Genomic DNA, 6825 nt, shown 5'->3' with positions numbered 1-6825 from the left:
CAGGGGAGTTGAGATACTTGCTCTCCCCACTGTGGTATCTTTGGTGTCAGAGTGAAATGGGGCCACAGGGGACCTGCAGGAGCTTTGGGTTTTGGCCTCCCTGGAGAATTGCCACCAGGCAGGACTTCTTCCTGCCTGGCTCCCGACTTCCTCACTCCAGGTCTGTCTCTTATTGATTGATTGATTGATTGAAAAATTGTTGGCAGCACCCTGCAGCATGTGGGACCTTAGTTCCCTGACTAGGGATGGAACCTGCACCCCCTGCATTGGAAGGCGGAGTTTTAACCGCTGGACTGCCAGGGAAGTCTCCAGGTCTGTCTCTTCAGTGGATTGCCCTGTAGTCTTGAGCCCAGGCAAGAGCTGAGCACCACCATCTTCCTTTAATTTCTTATGTAAACCGCACACCATTGAGGGGTTGAAGAGGCCTGGGTTTGAATACCACCTCTGTAAGTAGCTGTGTGACCTTGAGCATGGCACTGAACTTCTCAGAACCTCAGTGTCTTTCTCTGTAAATTGGGCTATTGTGATGATTTCAAGAAATTGAGTTACCTAATGTGTATAAACGACCTAGTGCCTTGCCTAACACACAGATCTCTCTGGGACTACGCTGGGGTTGACCTGCCACAGACAGGCCACTGCCGTAACTGCCAGCCTGCCATGCTAACTGCTGAGAATGTCTCTAGTTTCCCACCAAAGAGCCTTCAGCCTGATTAGAATGTGATTATCTATATCCTGTGGATGTGACAGTGTGAGCTCCAGGGACATACCAGACTCACCTCTCTCCCTCTTCCCTGCCAGGTGCTTGAGGCTTCCTGCGTGAGGAGAGTTCTGCTGTCAAACCAGGTGGCTTCCCTGCCAGTCCTGTGACTTGGAGTCAGAAGCACATGGATCCTCTTTTGAATACAAGGTGAGGTGGAGTTGGAAGTTAATAGGACCGGAACCCTGTCACTCTCTTCTAAGTACTATCACTAATGCCTGGGGCTGCCTAAATATCAGGGGAGCCAGATTTCCCCCATTGTCTGAGAAGATCAGAGTGAGCCTGTCATCTATGGTGACATTCAGGGCAGGCAATTACCCAACACAATGCCCATCCACCCTCAAATTTAATACAGAAATCAGGTGTGTTGTGAAAGGGCCTGAAAAGTTTTTAATCTTCTTAGCTATGTAAGGCTCCGTGCTCACTGGAGTGTCCCTGGCACAAAAGCGCCATCCATCACGTGCTTTGCTGAATACAACACTTAGCCCAGCTGTGCGATCTTCCCAAACAGCTCAACAATGGGATTCAATCAAGGCTCAGAACTTCTCCTCCCATCCTTTCAGACCTGCTCCTGCTTCCCTCTTTCTGGGAGAAAGAATGAGTCCATTGTTGGGTGTTTCTCTGATGCTTATCGTTGGCTGATGGGATGTACCTACTGACTCTTGTGACCCTTGAGGTGGAGTTCCCTAACTTTGAAACTGAGTTTTCTTGGCAGGGGGGTCAGTAGGCTGTCATTCTCCAGCCCTGTTTCCCCTTCTAGCAACTGAAGCGGGAAAGTTGTTCCTTTGGAAAATTTGGAAATTTCTGCTTAAACTGCCAACCTGTGAGACTTTGAGGTCCATTAAATCTTTCTTCTAGTCTCAGAGCTGAGTAAGCTGGGGTTCAGCTCTCCAGGTATTAACTGACAATTTGAACTTAAATGCCCCACTTAGACAAACAGCTCCACAGAGAAGGGTTTGCTTTGCAGGATCTCACAAGTCAGTCCAGGAAGCACTGAGCTGCATATATTTTTGACCTTGCTCAGTGGTGTTTGGGGAATCATGGGAGGGAGTGCTTAAAAGAAAAGAGGTTTCACAAGGTATCCAGGAGGGCGATGTTTTGTCTATTGTCAAAATGGTGCCCTTTTGGCAAGAGTTGTCACAACTCAGGTGGGCTTAGCTGCAAGGCAGGCTGGGCCACTGTGGAGTGAGAGAAAGCTGGTACTGGGACTTGGAGAACTAACTGAGTTTCAGGGCAATTACCCAAAGTCAAGTTGCCAGTTGTTCCCTATGCAGACATTCAAAGGGATGGGGGGGCTCTCGTCTGACGCTATGGAAGCCTCCGAGTCAGATGGTATGCCTGGTGCAATCAGATGCCGGCAGGGAGTTCAAGGGAAGCAGAGTCCAGCTCAGGCAGGTGAAAGTGATGTCAATATCTCAGCCCGGTGTTGAGGTCAAAGACATAAGGGCAGTTTTTCCGAGCTGGAGTTCAGAAAAAGATGTTAGATGGACTGAGCCCTCAAGGTGTAGAGTAGCTCTGGGACACAGGGGATCACCTGAAACGACACCTTCCTCCCCGTGTGATAAGCTGATGCCTTGGGTATCATGTGCCCGAGGCTTAGTGAGATTGATGCTGCAGGCTGAAGAGGTACCAGATAGGCTGGATCTGGCAAAAGATAAAGCTGTCTCGTTTACATAGAAGGAAAAATGTGCATGGCTGGTTGGCAGTTTCGTGAAGAATAATCTCATACCGTCACGAATGAAAGTAATTATAGTATTTTATATGTGTTGCTGGCACTCAGAATTGGGTTTGCGGCATAGACTAATAGTCCTTAGACGGTAATGCTTTTTCTTACCATTGATTTTCCCTTTTACATTTCTGCTGCATTCTCTGGTCATGCTTAATTCTACCTCCTGCACCAGCTCTGTGCTAAACTTACCTCTTTCTACCCCGTTTTGCCTTTTATTTTTACCCTCTGCTCGATGATTGCGGCATAGCAAAGAGCCTCAGAACTTAGTGACTTAAGAGACAGCCATGTTAATTTGCTTTTGGATTTCGTTGATCAGAATTTGCAGAGGAAGGGTTTTCTTTGCCCCATGATGTCTGGGGCCTCAGCTGGGAAGACTCACGTGGTTATGAGTGATTTGAATGATTAGATTTATCTGGAAACTTCTTCCCTCGCACACTGGCTACCTGGGCTGGAATGGCAGGAAGGCTGGGCTCAGCTTACTCTCATCTAGAGAACCCACGTGAGACCCATCCAGCGTGGCAGCTCAGGACTTCAGGAATAAGTGTTTGAGCATGGACGTTATGACCCAGCCTTGGAAGTCACACAGCATGCTTTCTGCCATACTCTGTTGGTTAAAGTAGTCACAAGCTTGCTAACTTCAAGGGAACTGAACACAGGGAGGAGTATCCCAAAATTTGAGGCCACAATTTAAGGTCACAATGACCTCTGGACTTTGCATTTGTTCAATTGTTGCTGCTTTTAACACTCGGCCTGCTTTCTTTCCTCTCATTCTGCTCAAGCAGGCTGCCACCCTACTCAGGCAGAACACTCTGTCTTGTCTGTCTGAGCTTATCTGTTCATATTTTACAGTTTGTTCTTGCTGCATGGTTGCAGGGATGGGGTTATTCTTTACCCCTCAGGAAAACCTGTCATTTGACTGAGTTTGCAGCAGTGACACCAGAAAGATCGTTCACAGGGAAGCATTATTCATGGCATTTCTAAGATGCTTCTGGTTCATTTTCTTTTCCCAGTGGCTTTATCAAAGGTTATAATTTTATAGGATATAGAGACTACAGAATAAATCATTAAGTCTTAAGTGTCTCAACTTTTCCTGGACTCCAATAGCTAGCTCTTTTCCATGGAGGTCCACACAACTGAGGTTTTTATCATACACAGTAACTTTTTTTTTTTTTTTCTGATTGTTTAAAAGTGTGCTCGTCTGGTCTCCTAGACTATATTCAAAATCTGTAGGGGTGGGAGAACATGTGCTGTGGTTTGTTTATATGTGGTTGCTGAACCAACCTCAGTGCCAGAAAAGCAGTCCATCTAAAACTTAATAGGAATAATTGATTGGAAAGGTCATGCTCAAGCTTACTTGAGTGTGACTCAAATTTTTGTTTTTTTATCTGTTTGATTGACCTGACAGAATAAGTATACAACCTAGGTGCAAATGAGTGACAGCCAGGGGAATGCATGAATCTCTTTTCAAAAAGGACGTTCACATGTCCTTTTGTGACCTTATGATTTGTGGCATTATATTGGGACATGGTCTTCTCTGCTGTAGGGGGAAAGCAAAGCACACTGGACTTGGGGTCAGAAAGCAGGGATTGAATCCCAACTTTGCTGTTAAGTAGTAGAGCTATGACCTTGGTAAGTCACATCCTCATTCCAAAACCTAGTCTCTTTAGCTATAAAATGGTCGTAACAGAACCTATTATTTAGAATTAGGACTAAATAGTGCCAATTTTTTTATGGCAAGGATGAAATGAAAGAATTTATGGGAGTGTTTGTAAAATGCAGTGATAAAGTCTGATTGTTCATTACTAGTCTGAGTCAGGGCTGTTAACTCAAGGAGCGAGGCTGGTGATTCGAATGACTAAAAAAGCAGGACCTAAAAAAAAAAGGGTTGGTGCTGCAAGTACCGTGTCTAAATAAGGATGTGTCTACATATTTTCAGCTGATTATTGCCCAATTCAGACCCAGGTGGCCAGATTTGATTTTCTCAGAGAATCTAGAGCTGTAGAATTCTCTGTGGACTCTTCTGATTTTTAAATGTTTGTTATTAATTAATAACTAAATATAAACATATTTTAAAAAACATAGCTTGGAACAAATTACTTCTGCAAATTGTTTTTGTCCTATACACTGCCAGTTTAAGATTTAGTTAAAATGTGATGCTCAAGGCATAAAGACGGCATGACATCAACATATGTATATACTGAAAACTAGAAGATATTTAGGAAAGAAATTGAAGAAGACAGAAATAAATGGAAAGATATTCCATGCTCATGGATTGCAGAATTAATACTGTTAAAACGTCCATACTACCCAAAGCAATCTATAGATTCAATGCAATCCCTATCAAAATTCCAATGGCATTTTTCACAAAAATACAACAGATAATCTTAAAATTATATAGAACCATAAAAGACCCCAAATAGCCAAAGCAATATTGAGAAAGAAGAATAAAGCTGGAGGCATCATGTTCCCTGATTTCAAACTCTATTGCAAAGCTATAGTAATTAAAACAGTATGGTATTGGCATTAAAAACAGACACATAGATCAATAGAACAGGAAAGAGAGCCCAGAAATAACCACCTATATATGGTTAATTAATTTATGACTAAGGAGCCAGGAATATACAATAGGGAAAAGACAGTCTCTTCAATAAATGGTGTTGAGAAAACTGGACAGCCACATGCAAAAGAATGAAACTGTGGACCACTATCTTACACCATACACGAAGTTAATTCAAAACAGATTAAAGACTTGAATATAAGACTTGAAACCATAAAACTCCTAGAAGAAAACATAGGCAGTAAGCTCCTTGACATAGGCCTTGTAATGACTTTTTGAATTTGACACCAAAAGTAAAAGCAACAAAAGCAAAAATAAAGTGGGACTACATCAAACTAAAAAGCTTCTGTGTAGTAGAGGAAAAATTACCAAAATAAAAAGGCAACCTACTGCAAGGGAGAAAACCTTTGCTAATTATATATCTGATAAGGGGTTAACATCTAAAATATATAAAGAACTCATACAACTCAATAGCAAAAAAAAAAAAAAATACAGTTTAAAAATGGGCAGAAGATCTGAATAGACATTTTTCCAAAGAAGATACACAGATGGCTAACAGGTACACGAAAAGATGCTCAACATCACTATTCATCAGGGAACTACAAATCAAAACCACAATAAGATATTGTCTCACAACTGTTAGAATGGCTATTTTTTAAAAAATGAAGAAATTACAAGTGTTAGTGAGGATGGAGGATGTAGAGAAAAGGGACCCCCTGAGCACTATTGGTGGGAATATAAATTGGTTCAGTGTCTATGGAAAATGGTATGGAAGTTTCTCAAAAAACTAAAAATAGAACTACCATGTGATCCAGTAATTCCACTTCTGGGAATATATCTGAAGGAAACAAAAATGCTATGTCCAAAAGATATATGCACCCCAGTGTTCACTGCAGTGTTATTTACAATAGCCAAAATTATGGAAACAATCTAAGTGTTCATAAGTGGATGAATGGATAAAGATGTGGTATATATATATAATGGAATATTACTCAGCCATAAAAAGGAATGAAATCTTGCCACTTGTGACAACATGGATGGACATCAAGGACATTTATGCCAAGTGGAATAAGTCAGAGAAAGACAAATACTATATCATCTCTCTTACATGTGGAATATTAAAAAAAAAATTAGGCTCATAGAAACAGAGAACAGGTTAGTGGTTGCCAGGCATGGGATGGGGGTGGGGTGGGAGGAATGGGTAAAGGGGATCAAAAGGTTAAAAAAAATTCTTTAAAGCAACTGGAGAAAAATGATCTATAGGAGAACATTAATTTGAATGACATTGGATTTTTCATTTGAAACTATGGAGGCCGCAAAGAAATGTCATAATATTGTTAAAGTGGTGAAAATAAAATAACTGTTAACCAGGAATTCCATATTCAGTGAAACTATTCTTCAGAAACGAAGGGGAAATAGAGACATTCTAAGATGGAAGAACAATAATAAAAATGCCACTAGCAAAATTATCCTTAAAGAATGGCTAAAAGTTTCTTCAAACAGAAAGGAAAGTATGGAAGAAAGAATCTTGGGGCATTAGGGTGGAAGAAAGAAGAGTGGAACAAACAGATAGGTGGGTAAGTAAAATAGACTAACCTTCTTGTGAGTTTTATAAGTCATATGTAATGATTGAAACACAAATTATAACACTGTACTCAAGACATGATATTTAAAAGTGGGCTAGGTAAAGTAACTTAAATAAAAGTAAGGTTTGCACACTTCAGTTTAAGTGGCATAACATTGATACCAGTAGACTAAGATATCTATATACCTGTATCTATA

General features: G+C 41.2%; 1 long non-coding RNA gene across 1 annotated transcript in view; it reads left to right on the top strand.

Annotated features, from left to right (window-relative positions):
- The first annotated feature begins 796 nt into the window (after window positions 1–796).
- LOC117202536 (uncharacterized) overlaps window positions 797–6825 on the top strand; it is a 325904-nt gene continuing 319875 nt past the window's right edge. Inside the window, exon 1 of the long non-coding RNA XR_007471383.1 lies at window positions 797–907. This is a non-coding gene — a long non-coding RNA (uncharacterized LOC117202536). The remainder of the gene's footprint in view (window positions 908–6825) is intronic.

Source organism: Orcinus orca, chromosome 14 (genome assembly GCF_937001465.1).
Source record: "Orcinus orca chromosome 14, mOrcOrc1.1, whole genome shotgun sequence".
Classification (NCBI taxonomy): Eukaryota; Metazoa; Chordata; class Mammalia; order Artiodactyla; family Delphinidae; genus Orcinus; species Orcinus orca.
This window is presented reverse-complemented; position numbering and strand designations above follow the sequence as displayed.